The sequence below is a fragment of the Pinus tabuliformis genome, chromosome 9 (genome assembly GCF_031772625.1).
Source record: "Pinus tabuliformis cultivar Carrire ecotype Pingquan chromosome 9, CPIR1, whole genome shotgun sequence".
Lineage (NCBI taxonomy): Eukaryota > Viridiplantae > Streptophyta > Pinopsida > Pinales > Pinaceae > Pinus > Pinus tabuliformis.
In genome coordinates, this window is record NC_142307.1 from 2,020,294,854 (window position 1) to 2,020,308,346 (window position 13,493).

A 13,493-nucleotide genomic window follows, 5' to 3' on the forward strand; every position below is an offset into this window, starting at 1 on the left:
TAGTCCTAGAAGGTCATACTCAGAGAACACCCAGGTGGGTATGTACCTTGAGAGACAATGATGAAGGTGTCTATAAATCATTGGTCTCGCCAGCGTTATAGATCATGGTCTCGTAAAGAGAAGGAGTTGTTAGTCAAGGCCTTGCCCTATGACAATGTTGATGAATATGATGCTATAATAAATGGATTGCAAATCCGGTTTCTCTTATGTGAATTCTTCAAGATTGAAAATTTCCAAATACCTTGTAATGTTGTATGAATACCTCCCTAGTTAATAGGGAATGTTGAAGGAAATTTAACTAGGCTAGGTCTTCATAAACGTAATTTTGATATTTATACTTATTCAAAAAGAGAGAAATTATTTTTGTATTATTTGTCAATGAGTTTCTTGCCCATTGAAAATAGGTCAAGCACATTTTTAAGTGCTTCTAGAGAGTCAAAGTCAAAATGTAATTATGATAAGACCCTTTGAGGGCATCTGACATCATGTAAGTCATCATACAAGGTCATGGGAACACCTCCAAACATGGTCAAATCCTCTCCTAGCAGCAACGAAGTCTACAAGCAGCAAAACGATGGGTAAAATTGAATTATAGAGCAAAATTGTAAGTCATCCTTAAGGATAGTCATATCGGCTTGAAGAGGAGGGAAGAACATCTATTTATAGAGGTTGTCCACTCCTCAAAAGGACAAGAATTTCTCTCTGAAATCCGCAAGCAAGAAGAAGGCTTAAAGGACAAAGAGAAGGCAGGGAAGAGGGATACAAGGGCAGCAAGTTAAGAAGACAAGACAACGAAGGTATGCAGGTCATTTTTGAAGCAGTTACAGCCACACGTGCGAGGTCAAGGTAGGGTTGACTGCAGACATAACAGCATAAAAGAATAAGTCAACATATCTTATTGTTTTGGGTGGAAAACAAGGTCTACTAGGCCTCTCTCTACAAGCAAAGGAGACGCCCTCATATACAAAGGAAGAAGGAGCAAGATCGAAGAAAATAGGATTGTTTCTAGGGCTAGAAATAGTCACACGTGCGAGGTGCAGGAAGCATTTGACAGAAGTTTAAGGCAGCAACATGACTATCCTCATTCAGATGTATACCTAGGCCTACAAGGTATCAAAAGAAAAGCGAAGAAGCCTCTATCTATAACGAAGTAAATAAGCCCTAATATTCTAGGGTTTCCTAACCTAGAAGGTAAAGTGCTGGAAGACAAAGTGCCAGAAGAAGTGCCGAAAGTGACAGTGCGGAAGAAGGAAGGGTTTGACTTATGCTTGGAGGATATCCTAGTCAAGCTCTAGGGTTTGGCAGTTGTTCAAATAAGAAGCTTCAATAAGAGAAATCTTACCAAGTTTTTTCCTCTCAAGAGTGGAGAGGGTTTGTCCCTGACAAAGAGCCAAATGTTGTGTTCTTGTTATTTTGTTTTGGTAGCAGTTTGATGAAACACGCACATTAATAAGAAGAAGAATATAAATTGTAAAAGTGCATCACAAATTATTATCAAGTATTGAAGAATCATCACAACACTACTTTTCCCTAGATTCTCTAACAGATCTGATAGGCCTTCGAAGTCTTGTTGTAACCCATAAAGATACCCTTTTGTGCCATGGGTTCCAGCTTTGTCCTCTGCTCCTTGGGGATATAAGAATATGTGAGACATCCAAAGATACGAAGATGTCCCACATGAGGCTTCTCTCCAGTGAAAGCCTCCTCTGGAGTTATATTCCCCAATACTCTATGAGGACTCCTATTCTGAAGATAAACAGCAATATTGCAGGCCTCAATCCACAAAAACAACGGCAACCCCTGATCATGAATCATCGCTCTAATAGCCCCAACAATAGCTTTGTTCTTCCTTTCAGACACCCCATTCTGTTGAGGGTTGTAAGGAACCGTGAACTCTCTCCTAATGCCCTCCTATGCACAGAAGTCAGAAAACCCACCATCGATGTACTCACCACCATTGTCTAACCTCAAGACCCGAATCTTCCTACCTGTCTGCTTTTCCACAAGAGCTTTGAACTCTTTAAAGCGACTAAAGACCTCACCCTTGGTCTTCAGGAAATATATCCAAGACCTCCTAGAGTAGTCATCAATGAATATAACATAATACTCATAACCACCCAAAGACACATGAGACATACGACCACTAACATCAGTATGAATCAAGTCTAGTATACCTATAGATCTGTTGTCGCTCACTGGGAATGCTAACTTGGTGTACTTTACCAAAGCACACCCTCTGCGAACCTCATAATGCTCGACACTAAAATCAGGAACTCCAGTAGTGATCTCCCTCAATACTCTTAAATCTCCATGATGCCATAACTCGCACAAGTCTCTATTGTTGGTGGTACTAGTGTGAGTGCTACCAGATGTGCTATTCACCAATGCTCCTGCGACTAGAAACTGAACCTGTATATCTTCCCAGAGCGGACTCCAATCACTTTGGTTGAAGTGATGGAAGCTCCCCTGGGATGCACCAATACCTACCCTCCTGAAAAAAAGTGACGTCAAACCCTTTGTCCTCCATAGCAGACACTAAAATCAAGTTCTTCTTCATCCCCGGAACATACAAAACATCCATGACCTTCAAAGGAGGCAAAGACTCCCTCTCAAAGGTCGCAATCCCCAAACCAACAACTCTCATAGTGTGGGCATCTCCTAGTACAATCTCAATCGTAAGTGCCCTCTTTGCAAGCTCTAAAAAGAATTCTCGTGCACTTTTCATATGGCGGGAAGCCCCACTGTCTATGTACCACACATTGGATGATGTACTCCTACTAGATGTAGAAGTAATAAATGCAAAGTCCTTGTCAATCTGTGAAGCAAACTACTCCACCTCTGTTGAAGCTGCAGTAACCTTCTTCCCCTTGTTCTTCCTCTCCGGACACGTAGCAGCATAGTGTTCCATATTCTGACATGCCCAACATTTGGCTCTGGACATATCTATTGGAGATCAGATGCACAGCAGAATTAAATCAAATACACAGCAGATAAATCAAGCACATAAAACACAGGAATTAACGTGGTTCACCCAACCAATCTGGGCTACGTCCACACAACATAGGCATCGGCAATCTTATTAATCAAACAGGAGATTACATAAACTCTCACCCCCAAACCATCCGTATGAATACCTGTTATATAGCAAGGAGAATCTAACTGCCTCATAAATCCTCTCAACTCAAATTTAGGATGCATTAACTCCCTCCCAACAAACTGGAGCTAATCTAGGAACTAATTCCTATTGTTGTCATCTACTGAGATTTTGCCTATTTTATTCAAAACAGAAAATCTCAACAATCTCCACCTTGACAACAATTCACATGATGCCCTGTTATTATTATTTTATCTTTTCTGCAAGCCAAGAGAATCCAAACACTAGCGTAGCTTCTCCAACAAAACTGGTTTCGTGAACATGTCTGCACAATTTTCCTTTGTATGCACCTTTTCAAGAGAGACTCCCCTTTCAGTGATTACCTGTCTTACAAAATGGTACTTAATTGGAATATGCTTTGATTTACTATGATAGGCCGGATTTTTAGCCAAATGTATTGCACTTTGACTATCACAAAGTAACCTGATGTTGTCCTATAACCTACCAAACTCACCAAGCAAACCTTTCAACCAAACCGCCTCTTTGCAAGCATGCGAAGCAGCAATGTATTCTGCTTCAGTAGTGGATAACGCGACAATGTTCTGTAGTTTTGACATCCAACTTATAGCTCCACCTACAAGAGTAAAGACATACCCTGAAGTTGACCTTCTCTTATCCAAATCACCTGCAAAATTGGAATCAACATATCCGCAAACAAATTCACTACTCTTATTGTAAGTGATACAATAACTACTTGTGCCTCTCAGATACCGAAGCACCCATTTCACTGCTGACCAGTGTTCTTTACCCGGATTTGCCATGTACCTGCTGACAACCCCAACTGCATGTGAAATATCTGGTCGAGTACAAACCATCGCATACATTAAACACCCTACTACATTGGCATATGGAATTCGAGACATATAATCCTTTTCTTCATCTGTATTAGGACATAAACTCGAAGAAAGCTTAAAATGGGAAGCTAAAGGAACTGAAACAGGCTTCACATTATTCATACCAAACCTCAAAAGTATTTTCTCAATATACTTTTGTTGTGATAGCCATAGCTTACCATTGCTCCTGTCTCTGAAAATCTCCATGCCCAAAATCTGTCTTGCTGCTCCTAGATCTTTCATATCAAATGTCCTTGCCATCTGAGCCTTCAACCTGTTGATTTCTTCTATGCTTTTGCTTGCTAAAAGCATATCGTCAACATACAATACCAAGATAATGAATATGCCATTATTCAACTGTTTAAAATAAACACAATGATCATATTCACTTCTAACATATTTTTGACTCAACATGAAAGAATCAAACTTCTTATACCACTGCCGAGGCGACTGCTTCAGGCCATATAATGACTTCTTGAGCCTGCAGACAAATTTCTCATTGCGATGGTGAACAAAACCTTCCAGTTGTTCCATATATATTTCCTCATCTAAGTCACCATGTAGAAATGCAGTCTTAACATCTAACTGCTGCAACTCTAAATCAAGCAAAGCCACTAATGCTAACACAATTCTAATTGAAACAATTTTAACCACTAGTGAAAAAATCTCATGAAAGTCAATACCGGCTTTCTGAAAAAACCCTTTTGCAACCAGCCGCGCTTTGTACCTGTCTTCCGTATCATTCACACCCCGTTTCAGCTTGAAAACCCATTTACACCCCACAGTTTTCCTGCCTTTCGGAAGCTCAACCAGATCCCATGTGCCATTCTTACTTAAGGCCATCATTTCGTCCTTCATGGCTGCTTTCCACTTGTCACTTTTCGAACCTTATATTGCTTCCTGATAGCACAGAGGTTCATCGTCATTAGCAGTAAATGCAACAGAAGTGACATAATCATCATACCTTCTCGGTGGCCGTTTGATTCTTGTCGACCTCCTTAAGGATGTTTCTGGCGCTTCCTCGATTGGCTAACTACCATCTGTAGGAACTTCTTGTCGATCCGTATCTGAGACCTGTTCATGATCTAAACCTGAACCCTGTTCATGTTCTGATTCTGAAACCTGTTCATGACTAGTATCTGAACTATGGTCATCATGACTATCATTAGAAATGTTATCAAACTGAATGTGCTGAAAATCAGATACATCATCCTGTTTCAATCTACTATCTACATCTAACTGTACAAGAGAGGATTCATTAAACTTTACATCTCTGTTGATGATGATTTTGCGGGTAGTAGGATCCCACAATCTATATCCCTTTGTTCCAACACCATACCCAACAAAGATATACCTTTTATACTTTGGATCTAATTTAGTTCACTGATGTTTAGGCACTAGAGCATATGCATCACAACCAAACACTCTGAGTTTAGAATAGTCACAAGGGTGTCCTTTCCATACCTCTTGCGGAATCTTGCAGTCTATGGCCATCGATGGAGATCGGTTTATCACATAACAAGCTGTTGCCACCGCTTCCGTCCACAACTCCTTCGGCAACCCGGCGTTACTCAGCATACTCCTTGCTCTCTCTAGAAGAGTTTTGTTCATGCGTTCAGCAACTCCATTTTGCTGAGGAGTATAAACCGTGGTCTTATGCCTCTCGATCCCTGCATCCTTGCAATAGCTGTCAAACTCCTTGGAAGTAAACTCACCACCATTGTCAGTTCTTAAACACTTTATTGTTCTACCAGTGTTGTTTTCTACCAATGCTCTAAACTGCTTGAAAACTGAAAAAACATCAGACTTTCTTTTCAACATGTAGACCCAGACCTTCCTAGAAAAGTCATCAATGAATGATACAAAATAAGATGAACCACCATATGAGGTTGTAGGGGCTGGTCCCCAAACATCTGAATGGATATAATCAAGTATGCCTTTACTAGTATGTTTGCCTGTTTTAAACTTTTGTTTACTTTGTTTTCCAAACAGACAATGCTTACAGAAATCTAACTTTCCAGACTTTAGATTTGGAAGTAACTTGCGATCAGCCAAAATTTTTAATCCTCTTTCACTCATATGCCCCAATCTTTGATGCCATAAGTGAATGGAACTACTGTCATGTTCAGACACAGTAGACACAAAATCTGACCTTATACCTCCTTCTAACTGAAATAGATTTCCTACTTTCTTAGCTTTCATAACTAGTAAAATACCTTTGTAAATTTTCATTACTCCACCTTGAATTACAGTTTTATATCCATTTGAATGAAGTGCTCCTAATGAAATCAATTTTTTTCTTAAATCTGGTACATGGCTCACATCAGTTAATATTTTTGTTGTCCCATCAAACATTTGCAGTTGTATGCTCCCAATTCCCACAATATTACATGTTACATCATTACCCATGTACACAACACCATCATCAATTGATTTATATGTTTTAAACCATTCTTTATGGATACACATGTGATTTGATGCACCGGAATCTAACAACCAATGTTGACCATGATTTGACACATTAACTGATAATACTTCATCACTCATACCTGAACCAGATGTCGAACCTGTATCTGTCGTATTTGCCTCCTTCTTCTCTGTCGAAGAATCTGCTTTTGAAGTTTGTTGTTGTCGCTTCCAACAGTCCTTCTTTAAATGCCCTGATTTGCCACAAAACCAACACTTTAGCTTACTCTTCTTCCCTTTCGACTTTGAACGTGAGTCGCTCGGCCTCCTAGAGTGTCTTTCTTTCGAACGACCTCTAACCATCATAGCTTCTGATGTAGAGGTTTCAGAATGCGACCTTCTCCTTGTTTCTTCCGATAATAAGGATGCAACTACATCATCAAACTCAATAGTTTCTGATGAACTAAGACTTATAGAAGTAACAAAATGATCCCATGATTCGGGCAACGAGCACAATAAAGTAATAGCTTTATCCTTGGATTGAATTTTTACTTCTATACTTTGTAATTGCACAAGAAGAGTATTAAAAGCATTTAAATGATCAGCAATCAATGTACCTTCCTTCATTCGCAAACTGTACAACTGTCGCTTCAGGAGAATCCTATTGGTTAAGGATTTGGTCATGTACAGTTTTTCCAGTTTCATCCACAAACCAGCAGCTGTTGTCTCTGACACGATATTAAACAGGACATCATCAGCTAGACACAGTCGAATAGCACTTATCGCTCTTTCATCCATCTCGGCCCACTCATTATCTGTGATGTTGTAAGGCTGTTTGGACTTGCCCAACAACGCCTTTGCCACACCATGTTGGACAAGCAAATCGTACATTTTCACCTTCCAGATCTCGAAATTATTCTTGCCATTAAACTTCTCAATTTCAAAACGGGCACTTTGAGTTTTCGCCATTTGTATCAATCAAAAAACAATAATCTCCAAAAAACTAACTTTTAAAGACCAGCAATTTAAAAAAAAACTGCCTATGCCTTATATGCCTTTGTTTTTTTTTTTTAAACTTTTATTGGTTTGTTTACTGTGCAAATTGGGCAATACAAAGAATAATCTGAAGAACAAAAAACTCTTGTTTGATTTGTGTTGTGCAAACACAGCCGAATAAAGCAATGCGCACACCACAAAAAAACCACCAATCCAATATGCACCAGCAAAAAACAAACAGTCAATACACACCAATGATCAATGCGCACCAGCATCAATTGAAAAATTCCAGCAATCATCTACGCACCACTTCAACTATCTCTGCTTTATCTCAACGCTTCTGCTCTTGTTATTTAATTCAACAATGCCCATTTAAACAACAAATTTGCTGTTCTATCCTTAACGCTTTTGGCATGCAACAAAAAAACGGATTTCTGTTTTATCTTTACCGCATGCAACCAAAAAAAAAAAAAGGTTCCTGTTCACGCAGTTATATACTGCTCTCTCTGCGCTCATTCTTTTATATTAAACGCAGGCAACAAAAAAATATTCCAAACGCAGTTATATACTGCTCTCTCTGCGCTTTTATATTAAACGCAGGCTTCCAGTAATACCTAACAGCGTATCAAAGTACTGACCATCAATACCTTTAAAGCTCGTTACCAGGTTTGGTCATAATTGTCTTGAACCGGCGCTGCGTTATCAAACTCGGCAATCCAGACTCGGCAATCCAGACTCGGCAATCCACACGCAGTTGGACAGCAGTCCACCACGCACAGCAATCCACACGCAGGTAATCTCAGCACGTCCAGCACACAGACTCCAGGACGCCACGCACAGCAGTCAACAGCACCTCCAACATGCTCTGATACCAATTGTTGGAGATCAGATGCACAGCAGAATTAAATCAAATACACAGCAGATAAATCAAGCACATAAAACACAGGAATTAACATGGTTCAGCTAACCAATCTGGGCTACGTCCACACAACATAGGCATCGGCAATCTTATTAATCAAACAGGAGATTACATAAACTCTCACCCCCAAACCATCCGTATGAATACCTGTTATATAGCAAGGAGAATCTAACTGCCTCATAAATCCTCTCAACTCAAATTTAGGATGCATTAACTCCCTCCCAACAAACTGGAGCTAATCTAGGAACTAATTCCTATTGTTGTCATCTACTGAGATTTTGCCTATTTTATTCAAAACAGAAAATCTCAACAATATCTGTATATTTATTCTTCTTCTTTTCCTTTCCCTTAGCCCCATCTGATGAGGCCCCTTTCTTAGCCCTCCCTTTGTTATTCCTCCTGTATGTCAAGGCTACATCCTCCTCATCTGCTATCTTCACCCCACCACTGCCATTCTTTTTGTATCTCATGCTACACACAGTCATCCTAGAATTTGTCCCAATTGGGAAGATTCTCCCTAGAGGTAGCAGCATCTCCAAAGACCTCCCAAGACTTAGGAAGTCCCACTACAGCTATCCTGACTAACCTGTGGGTGCAACTGCCTCACCAATAATAGTCAAATCATCACGTACTTATTTGACCATGCCAAGATAATGAACTACACTTTCAGCCTTTAGCATCTTGGTGTTCTTCAATTGTTCTTTCAGTACCATCTTCTTTCTCTCATTGGTACTTTGATAGAAAGTGGTTATAGTTGTCCATGTCTGATATGCATATATGTTTCCTCTCACATGAGGAACCACATGATCCTTCATACTGTCCATCAAAATCAATTTCGCCTTTGCATTATTTTTTGTGAATTCAACAAGTTCATCTATAGCAGTAGGAGGTACAACCACTTGTCGCACTATGTCCCAAACTGTTGTCTCCTCAAATACTGCCTGAATTTTGTCCTTCCAAACAGCATAGTTGGATATCCCATCCAGTATGTCCTTTATCCTTAAGATCATGGGCATCACTGTTGTCCAAAATTTACAAAACCAAGAAAATGGAAAAATGAACTTTCCAGAACACCTTGCTGTCCCAATAGTTCAGTCTGTGTGAAATTTCACCTTGCTGTCCCAATAGTTCAGTCTGTGTGAAATTTCACCTTGCTGTCCCAAAATATCAGTTTGTTGTCCAAACTGAGTTTCTTGTCCAAAAATTCAGTTTGTTGTCCAAGCCACTATTTTCTATCCCAAACTAATATCTATTGTTCAAACTACAATTTTCAGCCTGTAGTTCTAATACCATGTTGAAATTTGATGACTAAAAAGTTTCCTGCAATCCCAACCCGGTTTTAATTTCATGTTATCACTCTCATTCAGTTAAATGCCCTTTCCCATAAACATACATTCAACATATAGAATTCTAGAAATAAAATTTTCATATTAAAACACATGGTACTGTCAACACATGTTGAAAATAAATATGGACATAAACAGACCAGCTACACACATAAAAATACACAGATTTTTGGTCAACTTAGACCTAGGAAAAACCCCTTCAATCTTCTCTGGGAAAACTTGTTAGAGAGCTCTTCAAATTTATTTGTCTCTCAAGTTCATGAAAAATACATTTGCAGGCTGTAGGAATTTATAGGGTAAGTTCCTTAGATAGAACATCAAAGGACACCGCTCACAAACAGATCACAAATCAGTACACCAATATTTTTGATGTGGTTAAAACCCTCAAAGAGGGAAACAGTCCATGGCCTGAGCCAATGCAGCCACTTTAGGCAATTTATTAATGTAAAAGAAAGAAAATTTACATAATCTTCTCTCAGGAATGGTCACCTAACAAATGACCCTCCATGCTCTTTAAATAGAGATCATGGACCAATCGGGTGTTAAGCCACAAATCAAGTGTCAGTAATACCGAGGAGAGAATGAACCATTGGATTAGTTCATGTCTAGAACATATCGTGATTGTCGGATTGTAAGTTACAAAAAGTACATATTAAAGAAACACACTTTACCTAACTATACACTAGACCAAGTTATACTTAATTATTTCCTGTGTCAAAATATCCTAACATCCCCCCTTAAGAACAATTGGGGATTGGATTGAAGGATGTACAAATATGACACAATAGGAGAAGGAAGGAGGCATCAGAGCTTATCCCCCCCTAGTGACAACTTCTTAAACTCCAACCATAAATCGAAGTTTAGTAAACTTCGCCTCTGTGAGAGCCTTTGTAAAGATGTCTGCAACTTGATCATCGGTTGTACAATATTTCACTTCAAGAACATGGTCATGAATGAACTTTCTGATGAAGTGCATGTGTAGTTCAATGTGTTTGTTTCTCTTATGTTGGAATGGATCTTTGCATTCTTTGCATAGTTGAATGGCACTTTGGTTATCACACCAAAGTGTAGTCAGATGTTTCTACTGAAAACCAAACTCTTACAAGATCTGACAAAACCACAGGGCTTCCTTACTAGCTTCAATGGCACCACAATACTTTGCTTCTGCTGAAGAAAGAGAAATGGCACTCTGTTTCTTGCAAGCCCATGTAATAGGTCCAAAACCAAGAGTGAAGACATAACTTGCAGTAGACTTCTGATCATTAAGGTCACCAGCCCAATCAGAATCAGTGAATCCAACCAATAGAGGAGATGCTTCTGCACTGTAATGAATCCCAAACTGAACTGTACCTCGAACATAACGAAGTATTCTTTTAGCTGCTTTCCAATTACTTTCATGTGGGTGTTACATAAACTGAGCAATAAGGCCAACAGCAAAGGAAAAGTCAAGACGGGTATGGGTCAGATACAAAAGTTTTCCAACAAGCTGACGGTATAAGGTAGCATCAACTTTAGGGAAGTACAATTGACTGAAAGTTTGGCTCCATACTTAAAGGGAGAAGGGGTTGGCTTATAGTCTTCCATGTGAAAATGGCGTAGAAGATCATAGGCATACTTGGACTAGGAAAGAGAAATACTTTCTTTGGATTGCAAGACTTGGAGACAAAGAAAATAATGTAAGTGTCCTAAGTCTATCATTGCAAACTGCTTTTTAAGGTTGGACTTCACATGGTTTATAAGGTTGGGATCACTACCAGTAAGGATAAGATTATGAACATAAAGAACAAGAATGATAAGAGACTTACCCACTTTCTTGGTGTAGACAGTATTATCAAAATGACACCTAGAAAAGCCAGTATCTAAAAGAAAGTTATCCATTTTGGCATACTAAGCCCGAGGGGCTTGCTTGAGACCATAGAGGGATTTCTTAAGCAGACATACAAGGCTAGAGTCTGTTTGTATAAAGTCAATAAGTTGTTCCATATAGATTTCCTCATGCAAGTCCCCATGCAAGAAGGCGGATTTAACATCCATGTGATGGACTTCCCATTTGAAAGAGGCAGCAAGGGAAAGAACAAGGCGAATAGAGTTCATTTTGGCAACAAGGGAGAAGGTTTCAGTATAGTCAATGCCTTAAACTTGTGAAAAACCCTTAGCAACAAGACAAGATTTATGTTTATCAACTTTTCCATCTGGTCCAAACTTGGTTCTGTAAACCCATTTTCATCTAACAAGTTTTCGTCCCTTTGGAAGAGGAACAAGGTCCCATGTATCATTTGTCAATAATGAACGATATTCTTCATTCATAGCTGCGTCCCAATATAGATGGCCTAAAGCTTCTGCAAAGGTGTCAGGATCATAATTCGCTAAAGCTTGAGCCAGTAAAGAAAAGGCCCTATCGAACTAAGAACGTGTACGATGTTGATCTGTAGGATCACCTGCAAGAGCACCTATTGCATCCTGAGTAGCGCGGACCCATTTTGGAAGCTAAGGAGCTAAAGGAGGGTCCCGAGAAGATGGGGGAGGATTGTCATCCTCATTTTCATCCTCTAAAGAAGGAATATTTTCAGAAGTAGAAAGGATAGAGAGAGGTGGCACATCCGTTGAACTAGGCTCGTAGGCCGATATATTTTCAGCAAACTTTATGTTGATCTAAAGATGATTTGGGGTTGTCATTAATGTCAACCCAAGCAGCATCAAGGATGACCCTGAACTTCCATGGCACATTGGGCATTATCATTCATGGTTTCTCGTCTCATAACCATTATAGGAATACTCTACTCACAAATATCTTTCTATTTGTATATAGCTCTCCTCATAATTCCTCACGGTTTGTAAGTTATTCAAGATTGAAGTTAGTAACCCCTATTAGTGGGCTAAAACCCCATGGGGTTGTGGCATGGCATTTATAATTGATTTTTGTCATTGAATAGTCAATAATTAATAATTTTTTAAGCTCCTAAAATCTTTTCAACATTCTCTATAGAAGCCCCTCTCAACTCTATAAAAAGAAATCTCATATATCCTCCAAAAGTAGCGATCGTGGAATTTTTTCTATAACTTTATTTCTGCGAAGTCTTAGATGCTGAAATTAAAACCCATTTGAGCCGAAATCTTGATGAACATCGTGACCGAATTTCAGATCTTTGTTCGCTATATTTTCGGAGATATAATCTGTGGAAGTTAGGGTTTTTTGCAGGCTCCCGAATTTCATCTCAAAGAGGTGACCTTGGGAAACTCGTCATAACTCTCTCTCTAAGAAGCGGATTGGAATTCTGTAAAAAGTGGTGGATAGTGCACAAACTGTAGTTTTCTGTGTATCAATTTTAGAGCCGAAGGAAGAAACAGTGACATGCGGCACACCGTACAAGTTCGCTCTATTGAACTAGTCCATAATTAGGTCATTGTGAGAGATTGGGCTTAACTTTGCCTTGAAGAATCCAAATCAGGTCAGAACTGTGGCATTGGAAAGAAGACTCATCGGGCTACTACAAGACCGAATATCACATATTGGAGATCTGAAATCACATAGATACATCAGATTCAATATCGTGCTCCTAGAAGGCAAGAAAAAAAACTAGATCAAGTGTTGTCAAGGGCTGCAAAGAGCCAAACTTTCTAGGGCAGCAAAGAGCAAGGTGCAGCAAGATGATGCATTAGGGGTAAGCTCCAGATAAGTATCTTCTGTATATGCTTGTTCATCTCTTAATTGCATTAGGTTCTTTGTATTCTAATTTGTTGTTTTTGTTTAGCACTGACATACGCTCTGCAGGATGAGGTAAGTTTTGTTATTATCATGTCATGGGTATTTCCTTGAAGACTTTTTGCAGGTATTATAT